We start from the raw sequence: 23,731 nt of genomic DNA, 5'->3' as shown, positions 1-23,731 counted from the left end.
AGTGAAAGAACTTCTGGGCAAATTTCTACTGTTTTCGGCAGGATAACTATACCCACATTGGACTATCTCCACTTGATGGAAACTAAATATTACCATGCTACAATTTGAAGGTATTATTCTTTGTTTGAGGTCAGGTCGTGGCACTGGTAGTTCTCTTTTTTCACAACTGTATATGTCATAACATCTGAAAAATGTGAATAAAGAAATTCTGAAAGAAAAAATAAACGTCTTAATCAATGTGCTCCTGTCCTAATGTTTTGTCATATTCGCTCTAAAGGCCAATTTTCTCATTTTAGTCATCCAGCCTTAGAAACATGTATTTAAGTTAAAGGAGCAGTCTAAAGGAATGTTTGCCGACCAAATGCCACTGTGTTTAGAGACTATAAAGTTCATAGTGCACGGGCTACAAGACGTAGCCAATCGTAACACCGGAAAGATTTTGGAGGGCAAGTCTTCCCCACTACCCTCATGGTTTTTTTACTCAGAAATTTATAATATCAATTTCCTTCATTATTTAGCTTCCTCCTTCTATGGTGAGCATATTTCTACAAATGAATTGAAGGTCATTATGCGTATATTAGAAAGCCAGTCAATCTACACCAACTTCCCTCGAACCGCTAGTTAACTGTGCACCACATTTAAAGATCTCCATCGGCTTAGCAAGGATAATTTTGCCAATACAGCTCCTAGCCACCATTCTATCCTATACTGAGTCCGTAAACGTTCTCCTGTTACCAACAGAGCTAAACTTAGAATATTTTACGCTCACCTCACCCATTCTTTAGTTACCACCTCTGGCAGCTGGTTTGCTAGAAGGTGAACCACAATTTTGTTTAGTCTTTCAGATTTGTGTATCTTATCAGCTGCTTCAATTTTCCCACCTAATCTAGCTCTATTTATTGGTAATAACAAAATCACTCTGTTAACTGTTCCCTTCAAATTGTTACTGAAGCATTTGTAGGGGTCATGTGGGGCCAGACATTTCAATATTTGTAACAATTTAAACGTAAACGTGTTGGTCACCGTCTTGATTCTTCCTTTCCCCTTTGTATTTTTCAAAAAATTGCGTCTTTACATTTTCCGATTTATGAGTGGTTGAAAAGTGTGAGTGTGTGAGTGTGTGAGTGAGTGTGTGAGTGAGTGTGTGTCCAAGCACACACATATATATATATATCTATATATATCTATATATATCTATATATATATATATATATATATATATATATATATATATAGATATATATAGATATATAGATATATATATATATATATACACACACACACACACACACACACACACACACACACACGTCCCATGTTTGGTCTGCACATAAGTTTCACATCAAGCACTGACGTAATGGCTATAAGGTCCTACAGCATTTTAAGTAGTTCAAGACTTCTTTTGCTGTATTTCTACAGAATCATGAACATGTCCGCCATTGACGCAGATGTTGTTTGTCCTCATCTTCCCAAGAACCTGTGAAAGTGTCAAGTCACTCAAACATAGACATCAACAAGATACTTAATGTGGCATTAGTCTGGAACAATTGCCTTGTTATCTCTATTTCAAGGGCAAACAAGAATAGCAGCCAAAACTATGCATTCTAAATTGTCGTATTTTTACCTTATATTCTTTCACAAGAATTCACCCTAGACTAGGCATCTTGATTCATTGGCTATACAAAACTTTCCTAAGAGGATGTTGGAAATTCTATCTTAGATAAGATGTATAAAAGATCTGCCACTTGATCACTTGTCAGATGAGGTTCTTCGCACCAGATAATAGCGCAAGGCACTACCAGGGAAGATACCGACTGCCACTTTCTACTGTAGGCGGATATTGAGCCTGAATCCAGGAGGAGCGGTTGCTAACACAATGCTTATGACTTTTGCAGGGAACATGGCATCCCTGATGCCTGATAATAACAGTGTTTGGCCGTAAACAGATATGCAGTGCACAGATTCACCCCAATAAACTCTAGACTCATGTTATGCTACTCTAGGCTCTCCTAGAGTAACTCACAGAAGTATATTTTAGGGTGTTATTTTTTTAGATTACATTTTAACCATGGTAGAAATGTTCATTTATTTTTGCTGTTTGCAACATGCAATTGTAATTGAATTTATATAGTGCTTGCTACCCCTGATAAGGTGTCCTAGTGCTTTACGGTGAGTAGCATGCTACTTTAGAACCTAAACAGGATTAGTGGGGAATTAGTATAGGGACACAAAATTAATTTGAGCGGTGGACATGTGGGATTAGTTGGATTGAAAAGGATACCAGAGGGATAGAAGAGGGGAGGGTCTTTTGTACTATTTTAATTGTATTCTGTGTAATTGCTTTGGAAGTGCTAAGCAACAGGGTGCACCTGTGTAAATAAACAAGCTTTTTAGTTAAAGTGTCTTTTTCTTAGTGAGGTGTGTGTTGTATTGTGAAGAACAAAATACATTTTGTTGTTAATCACCATTGTGTCCCTAGATCACATTAAAGGGACTCCTAGTAACCCAAAGCTCTGACACCTCTTCAACTATGCATTGGGTGGGATTCTGCAGGGCTACAAAAACCTGAATTTCACACTCAAGCGTTGCTGTATTGAACAAAGTTCACTTATGTCATCTGTAGGTGTGAAAACAAACCTTGTAGAGCTCAGCCATAGACTCAGTTTACGCAACACCGCAAGGGTCAATATGGCCGATCCACATCTGCAGTTTGTTGTGTTCTTGTGCAGAAGGTACGTGGCTTAATGATTCAAGCTCAATTTGAGTAGGCATTTGGTCAAGAAGGGTTTCTATATGGTTGCTCTCCTTCTGTACCAGGAAACGTGAGACGACAATAAGGAATGGAAAGCAAGCCACAGGAATTTCCAAAAGTAAAAAGCGTTGGCTCTTTTCAATCAGTCATTACTACAGTGGTTGGTCTGTGGCTTTCCTGGAAAGATGCTATAGATAAACCAAGTCAATCTCATGGTAAGAAGAGAAAAAAAAAACATTCAGAGTAACAAGTCAATTCAACCAAGACCCAGAATATTTATGAGGTATTTTCCATCAATAATGCTCTCCCCTCAAACCCTCCACCCCAAGACTTGGGTAAGAAAGTGGCAATCATTTGGGGACTGTATACCATGCCATCAGAAATCAGCCTGCAGTGAGGAACTGTGCTTAATAATTTTCTGTGTTAAGGTGAGCTCTGGAAAAGAAAGGATGGAGCAGAATACTCTGCTAGCAAAGAGGCTGCAGAGGTGGCACTACAACTACATATAATACAGTTCGACGAGTCACTCATTGTAATGGCCGTCTATGGACCACTGTGGAGATCTTGAATCACTTAAAGTGGGTACGCCCAGACGTGGGTCCCGTGCTCCCTACACCACTGGATTCATGCTAGCCTGGCTGATGAAAGGTGATGCCCTGAAACTGGTCCCAGGATGCTTGTTTCCGGTCCAGGGAGGACCTGGCTTAGCAGTTTGGGTTGGACTACTCCCACAAGGAACAGGGTCAAGACTGATTTGCATAGGGCTGGGTCCAAACTGGAGTGGTGTGGTGAGCAAAAGAATGATTGATTAAACCCAGAGCTTTGTGACTGGGGGTGAATGTTTGCATTGTCCAGCATTCCGTCCATCAATGGTTTCTTTTGCATTGGGTAAGAAAGTGGCAATCATTTTGGGACTGTATACCAGGCCATCAGAAATCACCCTGCAGTGAGGAACTGTCCTTATTAGTTAATTTTCTGCGTTAAGGGAAGCGCTGGAAAAGAAAGGATGGAGCAGAATACTCTGCTAGCAAAGAGGCTGCAGAGGTGGCACTACAACTACATATAATACAGTTCGACGGGTCACTCATTGTAATGGCCGTCTATGGGAAACTGTAAAGATCTTGAATCACTTAAAATGAAGAGGTTAGGGCCAGCCAAAAAAGGCAAAGATGGAAAGTCATATTTCCAGTCCAGGGGGCATGTAGATGTCAAGAGTACTATTATCGATGTAATCATGTTTCTTGCAAAATGATAGCCAAATGAAAATTATGGCACTTAACTTTAATTTATACATCTTGTAATGGAGACGGGGAGAGAAGACTAGCGAGTTGGTACAGAAAGCGAATTAGAACATTTAGTTTAAAGATCACCGTGTTGATTTATGCAGACAACAGATCCCTGACATTTTGTCTATTGCACATATCTGCTATTTAAGCTTTAAAGTACAATTGGTGCCTCTGGTGCAGATGGGGATGCCATATTTAGACACACTTGCTTCCATTCAACTTCCTTTATTTCCTCCATCTCATTTTGCTTCAAATAAATTATTAACATGGCAGCAGAAACTACAAAGCACTCTTTACATATTAAAGAAAAGGCTGTCACTGGGTGTGAAGAAAACCTGCTGCAAAACGCCTTTCCGTGAGGGAACGTCCATGAACAAGATTGAAACAGAATACATTAAAAGGATTTACGATGCAGTTATGATGCCCAGTTAAGTGGGCATCAAGGGGGTCGCAGCAGGTAGACAAAGCAGCCAAGCTTTTAGTTAGGTCTTTTTTCTGAAAGCAGAACTTTTTTAAAGAGTGGTACCTTAAAAATGTTAAAACGCAACCTTCCAGTTTTTGAATTGCCTTAAAAAATGGATCTTGGGTCTTTCAGATAGGGACCAAGCATGTGAAGACAACCTTTGAGAGCATCCCTACCAAAGGGGGAAGGCTGTAAGGAAGCATATGCATAACTCATCAGTGACCCCTCACCTTGATTACATTCTCCATTTAAGACAAAGTGGCAGAAAAAGATTGTAGTCTACATACATTTGAACACCACAACTGCTTTCTTGCAGTGAATTTCCAATATTTTCCAAAACAGTGGAACGCCTGTCATTCCGGTCTGCGTATGGTCTAAACTTCAAGCCAACCATAATGTGAAGCCCTTCTTGCATCAACACAACAGCAAGCAAGGGTTGCTGACAAGCTCGAGGATTAATGAACAGCGAAGGAGGAGATAGATGTCGCTAAGACGATGGGCATCAAAGGGATTCCAGGGACAGCAGAGGTCAATGCCGGTTTGCTCCCTATCACCTCAGGTAAAGTTGGCAACTTCAGGCTTAGAGGTCACCAAGCTGCACAAGAAACGTAAAATAAGCAAAGCTCCAGGAGCCAACTGACTTTCTTTACTTCCAAATCCCTATTTCTTCTGCTAATGTCTGACAAGCAAAGCAGAGGCTACTGGGGGGTTGAGGAGGGGGACAAGTTGCAAAGTGTTTTACTTCCTCTTTACATGACATGGATCGATGGAAAGGGCTAAAAAACCATCAATTATGGCGGTCTGTGACCCTTGTTTTCAGTCTTACTGCAACCAAGCCATGGATAAGAGAGGCTGTAGTGCAGAGTACACTGGCCCTCCAATTCACCCACTTCCCAGCGTATGTTCTCCTCACAGCTTCCCGAACCCGCCATTCATTTAAGATGGGTGAGCTCAGTGCAGCAATGCCTAGCTCTTGTGTCCTGCCCAAAGCACTACAAGCTCAGGAGCTCTTTTTAAGGTAAGCTGGGGCTGGTATCAGGGAGAAGATATGTAGAGCTGCGCATATAGGGCCACTCCTGAGCAAATAAGGTATAACTGCACGTATGTCAAACGGCACCAAGGTTTGTAACATTTAAGATGGACTGAAAGGGCACATAACGAGAACTGAACAATAATGTATACATCTCAAGTATACAAACAAAAACAAAAGATACAATTTAGCGTCACAGTGCTAAGAATATATAGGGAATCAAATGCTCAAGAATGCTCAGGGTATCAGATCCATGCAAGATTTTCAGATATACACCTAATAAACATCTACAAACAATAAATCTACATATAGCGCATTAAGGCTCTGCCCCTGTGCAGGGTAAAACTGAAGACTTTGGTAGGCCACTGAAAAACACAGCGCCTACCTAAATATGGAACAGGATACGGGCATGCATCATCATGCAACAGGGAACACATGGAATAAATAAAATGAAGCAGTTTGTGTTACAGCTGCACAAATCGAGCTGCTCTGGTGCGTGGCTGTGCAAGCACACTTGACCCATGTCTGGGCATTTAAAGCTTCACCTGAGACACGATGTCTTGGCATTTGAGGTTATCCTGCAGGATAGTACGGCTCATCCGTTGCAACTGTGCTGGGAATTTGGGGCTACATCTAAGCCTTTGTCTGTAGCTTCAGTGGTGAGTTACATGGGATGAAGTGTGTGCATGCGTAAGTACAAGGTAAGCAACGTGTCGGTGTGAGTGCAGCAAATTAAAACCAGACCTGTTGACACTGGCAACACCGGTTTGATTATGGCAATGATAATTTTAATTATGCCATCAGATCAAACTTCATGTAACCACTAACTGTAATGCCAATGTGGATCAAAAGTTATGTGATGTCTCTTCCTGTGATCTAATGTGCAGAGAGTTGTGCATGAGCATAGGTGATGTCACTTCTGCTAGTGCTTCCATTTTTGTGGACCGATGCCTATGGCCAAGACTGAGGGCTCATGCAATTCCAATTTCCTTTGAATATGTGATTTTAGGCAACTAACAAGTTCTTAATGCGACTTTTGGTGCTATATTGCTCATAGCCCCGAACTGACAAGAGAAATTCCCACTCCTATGGAAAAAAATACAAATAAAGATTGTCCGATTATTTGAACTGCTTGTAAACTGTGTAGCAGCTCTTGCTGGGTTAGGATATTAAGTAGAAACATGCATTATAAGAACAACGTGCACGTTAATAAGTAATTTTTTATATTCATCTTCTCTGAATAAAAACAGCTATAATTGAAAGCGGAATAAACACTAATTGGAAGAAGGCACAGCTTAGGTTCAGTGTGCGTGCACGATCTGACATGGATCAATAAAGAAAAAAATAAAACTGAAGTAGCGCAGAAGCACTGGTTTTAAAAGCACAGGGACTGGCAGCAATTTGATGCCTAGTCCAATAAAAACAAAAAATAAATAACCTTTAAAAAAAAAAAAACAAAAAAAAAGATGGTGGGGAAAACAGAGGGGCGGAATGCAGGAGTGGGTGGGGGGGGGGGGGGGAAAGAGAAAAATAAAGTAAAGTGGGGGGGGGGGGGGAGGACGGGAAAAGCAGCATACGAGAGAGAGAGAGCGCAACAGAGGGCTGGGGCAGGGTGGGAAAAACAGCACCACGGAGGCAATGGGTGAATCACAGGAAGACAGCAAGGGGAGGGGGGGGGGGGGGAGGCAAAGAAAACAAGAGAGAGAAAGCAGCACGTAAGGGATAAAGTAACAGAGCATAGTGAGCCGGGACATGCAAACAAGGGAGAGCGCTTGAAAACACAAGAAAAACTTTATTCCCAAAAAGTGAGCACTGGAAGGATGCAAATTAGCCAACCAAAAGGATGCTAAAGAGGCTATGCTGAAGATGGAGCCACTGAAAAAGAAGCAAACAAATGAGAATGACAAAACCACCCAACAGTAAGCAATGAACACAACAGGTGAACACAACAGGTGAACACACCCGGACAGCTTGCATTGTCTGTTAGGGCTCGACCTAATGAACAACAATAGAAATTCACTTTATCCAATCCAAAAATTACTTTATATTCGATCTTCAAAACGCTTGTAAGATTTATTTTACTTAACAAAGAAATACAGTTTGCCAAAAATATGATGCAACAAGCGTTCAAGGACTAAGACCACTCGGAGAAATTTGATTCAATTATTAATTACAAAACTAACTAATAGAGCAGAACGATGTGTACACAGCTACTTTTACTAAAGTTTAAATTATTCTCGAATGCTGTTTACAGGGTCTGAATCCATGCAGATCTTATTAATGAAAAAACAATATTTCACTGACTGCAGTACAGAACTTCTTGTCACCCTGTTAAAATGAGGTTCATTCCTCTACACTATCTAAATTCGAATAACGCGATTTTGATTCAGGTTTAGAATTCAATTGAATGGAAATTTTGCTTTGGGAGATTATACTACAAATATATTATTGAATGCAAATGACGTCAAAGGCTACTTTACCATAACAGCTAAAGATCATCATTACTGGCACATTTGAAAGTAAAACGGAAATAATTAACAAGAATTGTGGACTGTAAACTTATGTCTGTTTAACTTCAATACTTTAACCTTTTAAACCTTCTAAACATAGGCCAATACAATACATTATGAGAATATATTCAGTAAACCAGCAGTAGCGCATTTGGTCAGAGTGGCTTTGAAAATTATTTTTAGCTATAAAGTAGAGCATCCCGAAGCTGTGCAGCATGGCTAAAAGGTAAACAAAACAAAGAGAAAATGCTTTGACACATCTGACACCAACATTTTGTAGGAGCGCAAAACATGCATGTGTGCCTACAAAATAACGCGGTACAAAAGGGGGTGGTGATGGACGGAGCATCAGAACCAATCAAACACTCACACCCAGTCAACAGATCTGGGTTTGATCCATCACCGTTCTTTAGCCCACTCTGCCACCCCAGTTCAGACATGGCCATATGCAAATCAGTCTGATCCTGTGCCTCATGGGAACAGTCCAGCCCGAACTGCTATAACTCTAGCACTTTTTTCCTTTTTATTTACTGATCTGAGTTGGATCCATAAATAAATAGAAAAATGCAGTACAAAAGCATTTATTTTTAGGTAGTACATGAAGGAGACAACTGGAAAACATATGCACTCTTGAGGAGTACTAAACCAAAAAGACAAAAATAGAACTTCAAAACTGAGCAGTGAAAGGACAAAAGAAAAGTGTCCATGCTCCAATTGAGGGACAAACACAAGAAGAAGAAATAAAGCCCATACAAGCTGACAAATAAAAAGCATGTAAATGAGTGACGACAGACAGAGCGCACATTTTGTTCTTTCATTTGTACGGGTGCTTTATACTCATGGGTAGTTAACACCACAAAGGATTCTATGCAGGCGTGAACATTGGGTCATTAGAACTTGTACTATAATAACCTGAAAGTGAACTGTTGGGGATGTTTCAATGTCAACATGAAGAAATTAACGTTGCAATTACATATGATTAGACAAAATCATTAACGAGTAGAATTCGTACATGTAGCTAATGAGTATTTACACAATTGATGTGCTCATGTAACGTGTTAAGTTAGATGTTCTCAGTAATAATGTTCATTTTATACATGTGATTTCATGAGGCTATGCGCCATTTCTTATGTTGAACGATTTCTGTAGGCCTGAATTCTATTTTTTAACTGGAAGCTCTTGAATGCGACTCGTTAGTGGATTTCATGTGCACGTAGAATTTGTTCCTTCTCACGTTTTTGTTGCAGGTGGAGAAATTCATCTTTGTTAGCCAGAATAATGTCTTTGTTTTAGGAGTTAGGCTTAGGGAGGAGAGGATACATTGAACGACGATACTGATAATAAAGGACTGTTGTACTTTCTCATTTAAATAAGCCTGGAAATCAAGGTAATCTAGCCAAGGCCTGGGAGCATCGCTGCTGTGTGGAAAGTTACCTACAAGGAGGCGGCTTGCTTGGGTGGTGTGATGTTGAAATACATTTTGGGATATTATTTGCAAGTTCATGTACTAAAGTTAGGGAGTGTGCCGGAAACTTCTGCCTTGACTTAAGAGAGCGAGAGCATCTTAGAACCAGCTCTGTAGGTTTAAGCTACTTGACCCATTCATTCAACGTAAGTGGACTTCTTAAGAAGCCTTCACGTGCCAACTCCTTTATGGATCTTGCCTTGGGAAATGCCAAGTAGGGATGTCACGCTAGTGGTAGTGTATGGACAGACTAATGCTTTATACCTACGAACCTTAAAATGAAGGGGAGTCTCGACGTTGGGGCCATCATTTTCTGTAGCCTTATTCTGGAACTAGTTAGCCTGTGCATGTTGCACTGCCTAATTTCACTCGTAGTTTTGGTTTTGTATTAGTTCCAATGTGCTTCTACACCCTCATCTGGAGGTGCGTGTATGTCCAACTCTTGGCTTTGTAATAAATTAACAAAAAGTATTTGAGAGCGTGATTCTTCAGAGTCATAGTTTATTGAAATTGTAATGATTGATTGGCTAACTAATTTCCTCCCCTCCACACTTTCATGCAGAGGCAAAGAGACATCGGCCTAGGGTTTCCTGAGTAAATCTAGAATGTGGAACCCGGCTCCTTCACAACAAAGCCAACCAATGGTAAGCAAAGAGTTGGCTCTAAGCCCACTGTAAACTGACAGTAGGTCTTTCACCAACAGTATGCTTGTGATGTCTGGTACTGGAGACTTAAAAATTACAGGGCACATGGCCCAGACACGACCTCTTCAAAGTTTACAAAGAATTTATGTGCTTCAAGTCACTACTGTTTTATCTTTTTCAATGGTGTTTGAAGGAAAATTATTTATATCTACAAAAGGGTTGCATATATTGTAAAGCGGCACACAACTATCATCCTTTTACCAGAGACACCCCACGACACCTGCACCAATGAACTCTATTCTACAAAAATCACATAGTTTTGGGTAACTCGTTTATGATCACATTACATATCTTTAATTTGTGACTCAAGGTGTGTAGTTTGTTAGCCAAACTGAAATAATTTGCACCACTGACGTCCTGCATACATGTTAAAAAATGTACCATTTTTTAGAGTCTTTGGTGTCTGAAACTGGCCATCTTGGGCAGCCTAGAAGCAAATAATTAGTACTGAATCATACTTACTTGATGCTGGTAATGCAACTCATGTGGGCTTCATAAATCCTTGCTTTGCTATTTAAAATAAGCTCCTTTAATGTTCAAAATATCTCAAAACACAGTAAGGAGACAAATACAAACCCCAAAGTTCATCTGAAGACCAAACATTCATTATTGTGACGTCATTATTCAGTCCGGGGATAGTTGATTCACCACACAAATGGGTATATATTTTCTTTTTTCCAATTAATTTATCCATCAATAGGTTAGGACTACCACAAAACCACACATTCTCACTTTAATTTTAAACATCAGTTCTTTAAACAAAATACTCTGAACAAATTAATTGCGAATATCGAAGACAATCAAAGCAAAACCTGGCATCAACATATGTAAAAAATAAAAAAAGGTACCACACACATTGGGATGTTCGGTGTGTGTACATCACAATACGTTAGTCCATATTAACTGCATGAGGAACCAAGCTCATGAAGCTGGACATGCATACACACAACAAAAACTAACGCTAAAACATGTCCAGCCTTTTCCAGCCCCACCCTTCAAGCATGTGCACAGTGATGCAGTATGCATTGGCTTACATGTGCCAAATTGAAGGATGAACAGAAGTCTGCTCATGTAGAGCCCATTTAAGGAAAATGCTTCATGCCACCTGTGTTGGTACTGAAGCATACTTCCCTTCGATGGATCTAGTTTATAGCTCATGGATTTCAATAGGGGGACATTTGGAACTCGTTTAGTGGTTGCAATGAAATCATGAAATCCAAGGCTCAGGGTCTACATGAGCTTTTTTGTTGCTGAATACAAAGTGCATGCTTGGGGGTAGATCTGTCACCTTACAGCTTTCCCTAGAGTGGTGTGTCGGGTCAAAACTCGTGCTGAAAAAGGGGCCTAAAGAGGAGTGATCGGTTGCTCTGTTCTCGGCACACCTACATGCCTAGACCTTGGCACAAATAATTTTCCCCACTGAATACAGCCATTCTAAAACAAGCTTTTATTCTCTTCTCCCAAAACTCACAAATGCGCAGACAAGAAAAAAATTGGGTGAATAGTGTCCCACCCCTACGTTAGAAATTGTGAAATTTCTCCAGCAATGCATGCATTTGAAATGAGTGCAGTTCGTGTACTACCCAATGACAAAAATAAATGCACCCAGTTACTCATGTTCGCCCAACTGTGGTTGGTGCTGATGTTAAACAACTATATTACAGGTCGGTTCTGTTCACTAGAAGCGGTCCCTTTACATCCTAGCTTCCATCTGCACAAATGCCCAGAATTTGTTTCTACAATCAGGCTAGGTCAGCCCCCTGAGGATGGCAAGCTTGATCATCAGTGCAGTACACCCATCCACCCCTTGTTCTTCCCACTCTCTGGTGCACTGTTGCAGTGGAATTAGAGGGGGTCAGCCAACCAAAATGTGATATCTGGCAACTACAATCCTGTGAGGCTCCCTCTATCACAGAGTCAATTTTACAACACGAGAGATGTTAATACAATTATCCCACAGGCCTGAAGGCCTAAAAATTGGGACTTCTACAACGCAGATGGCTACAATCACATTTCTCTGTGAATACAATTTTATCCTGTTACAGAATCTAACAGAATTAAGAGAGAATGTATCTTTTTGTTAGAAGATCTTTAAGCACTATGTATATGAAAACGAATTTGAAACTACATACTCCAGATCAGTTGCTGTTTGTTGACACTAAATAGTTCTACCCGATAAAACAACCATAGTCTTGTGCTTTTTCGACCTGGTGGAAGCAGCAACTGATAGAGACAAGGATGTGCGTCTCCACCAGTTACTGCTTCCACCAGGTATTTACTTCTGCTGCAGTGTACAAGCACCACCCTAAAAAAGGGGAATGCTTCGCTGCTACTCCATTGGTGACAGGGGATTGCTTCAGCTCTGGAGAAAGGGGAGACAGGAGCTACTGCCAGATCTGACTGTGTAAGATCCACCACCACCCCATTAACCTCCTTCAGCCATGCCAGGACAAGTGAAGCTCAGCTGTGAATAGCACCACCACGTAGGATTTGCTGCCAGTTGGCATGGGCACCGCCACTTGATTGTTTCTATAACCATCTCCATCGCTACCACTTCATTGTAAATATGTCTTTAGTTTGCGGTTACACTTTTACAAGTCTGGCCACGTCCGTCTTGTGCCCTTATTCATCTTACCAACTTTGTTACTACTGATTGAGCATTTTGTTTTCGCAGAATGCCTTTTGGATTGGTATATTCAACCTCCGAGTTTCTTATGCTTATGGGCATCCCTGTCAGAGCCTTCCAGGATGATATAATCGTTTATGCAGCCCGATTGGTGAACATTATCAAATTTAAGGTAAATATTGTCAATTCTTAATGAAAAGGGAATGGCTCAGCAGAAAGAGAAATACAGATTTTTACATAAGGAAGTTGAGTACCTTGAACATTACATTTTAGACAAAAGTGTTCGACCCAAAGATACTTTGCTTAAGTTCATTAAAAAAAAAAGTACCATTTCCCTCTTGATCCAATGATCGGTTGGCCTCATTCTTGGGGGACTAAGTTAATGTTAATCCGTTTTTGTGATGGATGTTTTTATGTTAAATGCATCTGTGCGGTTATTGCTAAAAAAAAACAAAAAACACCACAAAAATATACCAAATTTGTATGGACAAAATAATTATGGGGTGACTTTAATACTGTTAAAGAAAAGTTTGTCTGAACCGGCGAGGTCAATTTTTTATGAAATGGGAAAATTGATTCCACTGGGGTAGGTACACCAGTCCTTACACAGACAAGAAACAAGGAAAGAAAAGAGCACACTACAGCATTTGGCTCAGGGTCATTGTTCGATGCAAAAAGAGATCTTGTCTGCATGTGTGCAGCTGGACATTTTGGCACCCTGTTGTGGGGAAGGCAGTTCATGCTTAAAACAGACCACAAACCTTTTATATGCTTATTCACCATTAACCACACCAGGAAGGCTACTTTTTTTTTTTTTTATTTTATTGCACATAAAAACTCAATACAAACATGGGCCTACAACCACCAGGGCCGGCCGCTAGACTTTTAGATTCATTTGTATTTTTCAGAACTTTAGAAGTATCATTTTGATATAGAATTAATTTCTGGTAAGGAAAATAGCAGGGCTCACTGTTTATCTAGAATGTGTTTAGAAAATACTGATGAGGATATGATTTCAAATTAGAAGAATTTCATTTCTGAGAAAGATTGGGTTAAATAAATGGAGGAAGACTGTAGTAAATCAGGTTAAGAAGTTTTTAGTTAATAAACGGCCCCTTGAAGGAATGTTGTCCAAAGTGTTACAGGTTTAATGGAAAGTTAACGAGGAACTGATCGAGTGTGGATCTGTTCTTAGAGGGGACAAGGTAATACTACCTGAATCCCTTAAATCTACAATTACAGAGGGGCTGAGGGACACTTTGGTGACACTTCCACCACAAACCAGATTTTGGTGGCGGTATATGGATGATAGTCATTAATACTGTAAAAACGTGTTCAGTTTGAGCCGAATCAGGCAATTTGTACAAGATTCTTAAAACTTTTAGTTCCAGTCAGTTGTCCGACCAAACCCTGGATTTTTTTCTAAGGTCCACTAAGCGGTAGTGAAAAATGTATTTTGGCTCTAAAACACTATTTTAAGTGGATGGAATATACATTTGTAAGAGAATCTAACACTGACAGTTTTACACTTTTTCAAGGACAGTTTCTAGAGAGATGTCTTACCTAAAAATACTGATTTGATAATGAAGTGCGATTGGTATCTCATGAGATACAAGTATTTCTTAGTGTGCATGGGATTCAACATAAGCACACACCCTTGTATTCTCTGAAAACCAATGGTCAGGTTGAAAGGGTGAAGAGAATCTAAAGGAAGGAGTTTATAGGAGGGTGAAATCTCCCTACGCTGTGGATAAAGGGAGCTTTAAATGTTGGGTCCAGCAGCACTGTGAAAAGATCAAGATCTTGTGCAAAATTGGATCATGGGAAACGTGGCCGGAGAGGCTGGATGGTGGCCGCATTGTGAGTGAGTTTCCAGCCAGTGTTAATCCTGCTGAATCCTTATCATACCAATGCCTGGCTCCCACAGCATACTCCCCAGGAACAGTGAGCAGCCCCATCTGATCACAGTGAGGCGGTAATTGGCAGTGAAGGGAGCACCTAGCTGGGAGACCGATAGCCTGGCCGGGCCAAGGAATGTAGGTCGGCCCACGCAGCAGCATCAGCGGGAACGGAGACAAGCCACACTCACCGCTAGGAGAAGGAGGAGGTGGAGCGCTGTGGAGAATGCACAAGTTTGAGCAACTCTGATGGGCTTGAAAATGCATATCAAGCTGTGAAGCGGCTTCCGCTGTGGCGCCGCCACACCGGGTGCTTGGAGGAAGACACATGGTGCCACAGAAGAGGTGAGGCCCCTGCTGGGAGTGAAAGAAGCAGAGGCTATCCCAGACAGCCGGTCTGCAGTGACTCTTTCAGGTGCTCTTTCAGGGAAAAGCAATATACTCTGATCACCCAGACAGAGCATAGGAGTGGCTGGTAGAAACTCCCGAGTAAGCATTACGGCAGCCCTCGTTCTAGAGGTGATAAGCCTCCAAGGTGGGTGGTTGGGGGGGGGGGGGGGGGGGAAGAGTAGCTGACCCATGCAGACACTGGAGGACCAGAGACAAGGCCCAGGGCAAAATCTGGATACGGATTGGAAACTCACTGTACTGTGGTCACGGCGTTCAACAGATTCAGATGAGAGCAGAGAATATTTGCTTGCCCAATAGAACCAGGAGAGCGTTACTGCATTCCACCAGTCCTTTGGTCAAGGCAATAATACCCAATATTTAGTTATTTTAGATTAACAGGGAGTTTAAATGTTAAAAGGGCGACAGGTATTTCTGGGGGGGTGGGAGGAGTGTAGAGATGCACACATTACCTCAGCTCTTACATCGCCAACCCAACCCCATACACTGACAGGATTATTCCAATGAGCCACAGCTCACTGTACTAACCTGACTTGTCAATTTACTGGACAAAATCAAAAGGGGTGCAGTCTTATGATCCAGTCCTGCTCCTGCAGGAAACTCACCTGATGGGAACTAACTGTCCTCTCCTTACTTTATATGGCTACACCAAGGTGTTCCACAGGGGATTCACAAGGGCAGAGAGTGGAGTGGAGGTTCTGCTCCACCGCTCATATCTGTTAACTATCACTAAATCCCACCTAGAATAAAGTATGTTAAAAAAGAAAAAACACCTAGACATGCAAGGTAGATATTTTTACCTGGTGGATACCCTTGTGGGACTGCCATGGACAGTGGGTGGTGTTTATGTACCTCTAGATCTTATTACTCCAGGGAAAAGCCTCTTTTGGACATGGTTAGCCCCCACTTTTTGCCTGGAAAATGATGCAGTTTCAACAGGAAGTGCAAAGTCCCTGCCAACCAGGTTCTCAGTGCCAGATCTCCTTCCCTAAACTGTACTCGTCGTTTCCATGACCGACACCCTTTTAGTTCACATACAAGTCCCTAGTAAAAGGTACCCCGGCCCTGGTACCAAGGTCCTTGTGGTTAAAGAGGGTCCCTAATGGCTGAAGCACGTATTGTGCCATTCTAAGGGATTCCCTCACCAAGCACATGTACACTACCACTGCAGCTGGTGTGTCTTGGTGAAGACAAAACTGAAGAGTCGAAATGGCACACATCCCTGCATGCTAGGCCAATAGACACTGCATAAGGTGTAGGCAAGACACCCTTCTAGCAGGCGTTAGCCCTAAGAGAGAGTGCACTATATCTCCTGTGAGGACATCTGCATGAGCAGATATGCCCCTGCAATATCCACGTTGGTTCCTGGATATTGTATGTGACCAGAGTAGCCATAGTAAGTACATGGGCTGGGCACCAGTCATTACAAGTTCCCCAGTGCAATGATGGCTTCACTGAAATATGGGATGTTTGGAACCAAACATCTCAGCATAATAAACCTGCACTGATTCCACTGACAGATTTTATTAAAAATGGCACACAGAGGACCCCTAAGACGGGTCCCCTAGAAACTACCAATCCTTTTTGCGGTCAGTGACTGGCCTGAGCCAGCCTGCTACCACCATACAGTGTTCGGACCTCATGGGGAGAGTGCTTGTGCGCTCAGAGGTCATGAACAATCCATTTCCTGGATGGAGGTGTTCACACCACCCACTGTTCAGGAAGAGCCCTCCGTGGCGGGGAGCTTCAAATGCCTTGCAGCCTTTGTAATGCGACCCCAGCCTTTGATGTTAGAGGGAGCAGGCCCCCTTCCTGTCCTCACTCTCTCTTAGGCGGCAGGATAGGTTGGAAAACGTAGATAGAATAGGAAACGTGTCCCCCTCTGCCAACTCCACCCCTCAGGTGCTAGAAGTGAAGTGAAGTACAGGTTTCAGTGCCCACCATCTTGAAGATGGTGGGACTAATCCAAACAAGGCTAGGTCCCTGTTCCCCTTCCACAGGAGGAGGGTATGATGGAGGGTGTAGACACCAAGGTAAGGGGCCCATTGGCCACTCCCTTATATTTAGGTGGCATCTCCAGACCCGGAACTTCAGTTCCTGATGACCTAAGAAGAGTTGGACACCACAGAGCCGCACCAGCAGAGAAGGCTGCAGAGAACTACTGACTTGGCCTCAGCCCTACCGGCCTGTCTACAGCCCTCAACGATCCTACAGCAAAAGAGGACTCTTCCTGCAGCTCAGCGACCTCCAGAGCCTTGGGAGGACTGTCTGCCTTCGATAAAGACCAATCTCACGAAAACTGTGGCCCTGTTCACAAAGCAACCATCTTCAAAGTAAAGACTCTGATACAAAGAACCGCGAAGCCTGACCCCTGATACCACCTCTGCACCAGACCGCTCCGGCCGGAGTCCAAGTGGCCCACTGGTTCCAGCAAGGTTCCCCAGAGCTCAAGTCCGTGAGCCAACTTCTCCTGGAACTTAGACGTTGCCTATAGCCTCTGCACGGAGAAACTCTAAACTGCGACCTGCGCTGGTAAACCCTTTCCGACACCAAAAGGCACCCCCTACACCCGTCTGTACTGGGCCTTGGTAAAGAGGACAAAAGGTGTACCTACGTCCTCGAACATCGCACCCTACCTCTACAGCTGCTGGCTTCTCTCTATATGCCTCCTGGCCTGAGCCTACAGCCCTTTCCCGATGTGGCCTGTCTCCATTGCTTTTCATTGGGCACCCGACATGGTGTTAGCACCCTGCCGCCCCTGTGCCGCTGGTGATTTAGTATTGGTTCTGCCTTGGGCATGTTAGAGTCAACCCCCAGACGTTGGTCCCCCAAGCTGTTGCTACCTACCTGCAGGAAGCCTCTGTCCGATTGCCAAAGTCAGTAATCAAAAAAGGTATCCAGCCCGGATGAGACTAATAGGAAAGGTATAGGCATATTTCTCTATCAGGAGGTGAACTCAGTTAACTGCTACTACCACTATTGGGAGTAGTACCTCTTTTTTATAGTAACCCTCAAACACTCTAATAGTGTATTGCTTCATCATCGGGTTCACCCTGGCTCCTAAAGGCCAGGGTGAGCTCAACCGTGTTTCAGGGAGCACTTAAGAGAAAATGTCAGGGGGTTTAAGATTAAAAAATCACCAACAACTCCCAGTAAAACCAAAAGACGGCCCTAAGGGACACTCCTTTCAGTAAACTCACTACGCACAAACTCATGGAAAAACATAGAAGAGTATGATGCTACATAGGCGAAGCAGTATGATGCTGTCATGATGGTGAACGAATCCACATATATTGTGTATTTTGTCTCCTTACAGGTCGGACATACGATTGACTTAATGCCATACTGAGGATAAGTATATCCGTAAGGCGTAATTTCTGAATGATTTAATTTTAACGATTTGATTACATTTTGTGTTTACTTTTCCAGGAAGGGAATTAACTCTTTTGCCCTGCAGAAAGTCATGGACCCTTAGGGCCGTCTTTTGGCTGAAACATGTTGGCAAGTACTTTAGGGTCATAGGACCATCGTATCCTGGGAACACCCTTCTTTTGTTTTTAATAGCTACCAGTACTCCATATTAAAGGGATACTGGGAGTTGTTGGTGGTTTTTTAATCTTTAACCCCCCCTGGGCTTTTCTCTTAAGTGCTCCCTGAAACAAGGTTGAGCCCACCCTGGCCTTTAGGAGCTAGGGTGAACCCGATGATGAAGCATGACACTACTAGAGTGTGTGAGGGTTACTATAAAGAAGAGGTACTGCTCCCAATAGTAGTAGTAGCAGCAGTTAACGGAGTTCACCTCCTGATAGAGAAATGTGCCTACATCTTTCCTATTAGTCTCCACCGGGCTGGATACCTATTTTGATTACCTATTTTGATTATTGTAAATTGTTTGGGAGGACGTATCTTTCCCTGGAGGTTATACACAAGTATCATTCCAGTTGTGTGGAAAACACCTCTCAACCCTTTTTGGCCGTTGTGCCTCCTTTGCATACACGATTGCCAAAGTCCCCATTGATTTGCATTGGGCGTCCAACCTTGAACTTGCACCGTGCACACGGACGCATCTGTGCCGCTGGTGGTGTACAGTTGATGTTGAACTGAACATAGCCTCTGGGGATCTACTGGACACTCTGCACACTATACATCATTTTGATATAGCATATAGAAAGCTAGATTTCGACAATTACCACTATACTTAAAGAGTTATCGGCTGTACTACTACAGACCCAACCGGGTACACTGATACTGGGCGGGGATATCAACGCTTTCATGGATAGGTCAAGGGACACTGCCTCCATGGCTTCCTCTGCTAGAACCTTGGCCCTTAGTAAATGGATGCTCAACTTGGGCATGGTAGCGACATATTGCGCAAGTGATATCTTCAAAACACTAGATTCATGTACTGCTCCACGTCGCAAAATACCTATTCCAGGCTTGACTATTTCTTCGTCCCGACAGACTCCCTAATATTAGTATGGAGAACCTATATCCTCCTAAGAGGCATTTCAAATCCCGCCCCAGTAGAGGTCCGATTAGAGGCAATGACCTACAAAGTGGGAGACACCTAGAGACTCAATACATGGTAGTTTAGGGAGGACACCTTGCTGAACCTCCTCAGAGCAGTCATAGCTGATTACTTTAAAAATTGAACCAGCATTCGGTGACTTCCCTTACGTGTCTGTGGGAAGCATTTATGACAGTGGTCCAGGGAAGAGCGTTTGCAGATGCTAACACGAAAAAGAACAAGAGATTACATTTCTAAAAACCCAAATGCTCGGACTGGAACCATCTACTGAGATCACCATACTATCAGATCCCACACAGAGACTGGAAGACCTCTGGAAGACACTAAAACAGAAGCTTTTTGACGCTGCTTGTACTACTGCTGCACCTCTTGCTCATCATCAACTATACGAGCATGATGACAAAGCCGGTAAAATGATTTATTGGCTGCCTCAGAAAGGGCAAGGCCCTTGTGCTGTCTCGGCGATACTGACACCCGAAAGTAGACATACACGACTCATTGGAGAACAAGGACCTTTGTGACATAATACCGACTTTATACAGTCTCAGAGCTCCGCCACTACTGGAAACAGCCCAGCAAATTGCTGCGGACCTCCCTATCCTCGTGCTCTCACACCCAGCGTGATGAACTAGTGGAACCCTTTATATTGATAGAGCTGCAGGTGGCCATTACGGCCTCTCCCTCTCGGAAAACCCTGGGCCCAAATGGCCGCACAGCTGAATTCTATAGAAAGCTCTCCCCTTCCTTGGCACCTAATATAATATTCCTCTTCAAAGAGGTCACAAGGCCAATGCTGCCTGACCTTAGAAACGCCACTATCATGATTATCAAACCTGGCAAATCATCAACACTATGCTCTTCTTACACACCCATCTCCCTCTTAAGTACAGAATCATAATGAAGCGTAATACCATTATTAAAACAATAGCATATAAAAACCAACTTTAGGCCTGGTAGAAGCACGTGCCACTGCCTGCGTAGGTTTCAAACAACTCTCTCTCATCTACCAAATTACAAGGTCCTGCAGCCCTACTAGCGGCCGACTAGGATAAGGCATTCAACACCATCTATTGGCCCTTTCTATTTCAGAAACTTTGACAAATTAATTTTGGTCCACAATTTCTTGCCCTGATTCAGGCACCCTATGACTTCAAGCGTGAGAGTTTGTGATAATGAAATCTTCTCAGCAGCTTTCCCCATTGAGCAAGGCATGAGTGTCCATTGTTACCCCTCCTCTTTGGGAAGTAATTGAACCACTTGCAAACTGGATCAGAGCAGTTGCCTAGTAATTGAACCACTTGCAAACTGGATCAGGGCAGATGCTCAGGTCCAAGCCTTATCTTGATTCCTGAACCATGAAGACACAGTCGCCTTTTAATAGACAACATTCTATTATAAATGCAGTACCCCAGATGATCCTACCCAGTCTTGTCTGAATGTTAGACATCAATGGAGGCACGGCTGGGCTACGGGTAAATTGGCCGAAAACACAATATATGCAATTGACGAGTCCGCCCCCTCTGCTGCTACCGGACGCCAGACTGCAGATCACACCCGGACTCTTCATTTGGGCATCTACATCACCTACAATCCGCAGACAGCAATTGTAATTAAACAATGCTCCAATCCCAACACGAACCCAGGTGGACCTGGACTCCTGGACCGCTCTTACCAGAAGGTTCAGCGGCAGAACAGCCTTATGCAAGCTCTCCCAGGTTCTTTCACGTATTGCAGAACTACTCATCCATGCTCCATCCCACCTTCTTCTCTGATTTACAGTAGGTCAACAAAGTTTTACTGGGCAGGTAAAGCACCCAGAGTATGTCAGATGTACAGCGCCTCAGTATGAGGGGGGCCTGGGCGTACCCAACCTTCGCCTCTACAACTGAATGACGCATATGGTACCCCTCAATGATTACCTATTTGTAGACAGGCTGGGTGACTCTTCCTGATAAGTGGAACTCCATACACTAGAGCAATGGGGTATACAGAACCTCCTACATGGAAATCACCCTCCGACTGCCCTAACTCAATAACGCCTTCACATGTTGGTGGACGGCACTAGCACACATTAAATGTCTACGGAAACTGACAAACGAGAACCCCTCCACCCCCCCCCCGCCCCCCACACACACACACTTTTACGGGAGGGGACATAACAGACCGGTGGTCCAACTGGAGGGCTTCTAAGGATGGGACCAATCAGGGATCTCTACAATGGGCAATTTATGGTACACAGATTACATGGTCTCCTTTGATCACCTCAAAACTGAATATAACCTACACAACTCACAATACTTTAAATACCTGCAGGTTTGTCATGCCTTTGAGTCATACAAGGAGGTGCTGACAGAGGTCCCCGAATTTAAATTTAAAACACCAGAAATTAAACTGTGAGACCACTAGGACGTTAGGGGATCTCCTGGTTATACAGGTCCTAACTACTCAATGCCCCAGACATCCCCTCCCCCCCCCTAAAACTTAGAGCGAGTTGGGTTGCAGATCTAGGGGAGGCGTGAGGTGAAATGGTCCCCTGGTCTTGGCTATTCCCTCGAACCTACGCTTATACTATTTTCTCACCTTTACCGAATATAATATAGCCCAGATAGGCTGTTGAGGATTGGCCGAGCGAGATCGCCATGTTGCACGCAATCCTGTGGGGTCGCTCTACCATGTCATTTGCCCCATTATTGAGACTTACTGGTCCTCGATCCATTCCAACATTGATCAAATACTACACACTATGGTGGAATTAAGTCCCAAAGTGGCATTATTGGGGATAAAGGATGGCTGGGCCGACAACATACATCACAGAACATTTGCAGGTATTTCATACCCAAAAGCCAAGCAAGACATAGCCCGGGTTTAAACGCCTCCTGATTTCACCCCTTCTCTGCCTGGCAACGGGGGATGGACTTTTGTTGCAGAGCATAACAGAAAATAGATAAATGGAGGGTTTGTGCCCCCCAAAAAATAAGCATTGGCATAGCCAATAGGTCTCACCTTGGGGACCTTATAAGTGTTAAATTATGCAGCACAATATCCTTGGTGCAACAACATCAACTGTTGCATGGCTAAGCACTTATAAGGTCCCAAAGGCGAGACCTATTGGCTATGCCAATGCTTGTTTTATTTGTTGCCATCTCCCATTAGGATTTCACGCGGGCTGGCAGTCCGCTATATGGGCATCAGGACATTGGATGTTTTTCTGGACTCTCAAAGGGAAGGATACAACATATGCATTTGTGAATATAAACGTGCCATCATATCATTACCATGCCCCGTCAACCATTCTCCTTTTGCAATGTTTTTTTGCTGTTTGGATATGATGAAAATGTATAAATAAAAAAAAATACAGAAAAAAATAAAAACTTTTGGGCAAGCAGGAAGAAAATCAACCAAGATGACTGAGTAGATCGTGGAAGGCTACTATTTTACAGGCTGGTCAAGGATCTTATGATGGTGGCTCAGTTCAGGGTATACCTACCAGAGGCATGGCCACTTCTTGGGCTGTGGTCAGGGGTCTCAATCTAGGAGATTTGTAGGGTTGCTATTTGGACCTTTGTCAGACATAGACTGAATAATGTGACTGACTATGAAGAAAATGTGGGTGTTCGGGGTTTTCAGGTCTGTGTTGGAGAAATCCTAAATTTGTTTTGTTTTTCATGTTAGCGTGCATTAAATCATTAGGTGCGCATAATAGTGTCAAAGTGTTCTTTTTTTCTTGATCAAAGGCATATGATGTAGAATACCTCAAGTTGAGATGACTGGGACGAGGTCAAGGGCTGTAGAGGTAATGAATGTCCTGAATACTTACCGGTAATGAAGATTACCTGTATGTTATCTGGACACTTTGCGGTACCTTTTAAAATTGCAACTTTGTTATGCACTGTCGCAAACAACTTTGTCTACCTTAGCAAGTTTGAATTGTGTTTGAGCATCAGGTTCTTTGAATTTTCAAAGATTTGTAAAGGAAATATGAATAGAGGAAAAAGAGAGAAACGACAATTAGAACGAAATCAGGGAAACAAACTTTTTTTTTAAAATCACAGGAGGTTAAA

The 23,731-nt window shown here is 42.8% G+C and overlaps 1 protein-coding gene across 3 annotated transcripts in view; it reads right to left on the bottom strand.

Annotated features, from left to right (window-relative positions):
* The window catches only part of CUEDC1 (CUE domain containing 1), a 535,352-nt gene that overhangs the window by 187,735 nt on the left and 323,886 nt on the right, over positions 1–23,731 (bottom strand). The window lies entirely within an intron of this gene.

Source organism: Triturus cristatus, chromosome 3_2 (assembly GCF_964204655.1).
Source record: "Triturus cristatus chromosome 3_2, aTriCri1.1, whole genome shotgun sequence".
Classification (NCBI taxonomy): Eukaryota; Metazoa; Chordata; class Amphibia; order Caudata; family Salamandridae; genus Triturus; species Triturus cristatus.
The sequence above is the reverse complement of the archived record's forward strand: the minus strand, read 5'-3'. Positions and strand labels throughout refer to the sequence as shown.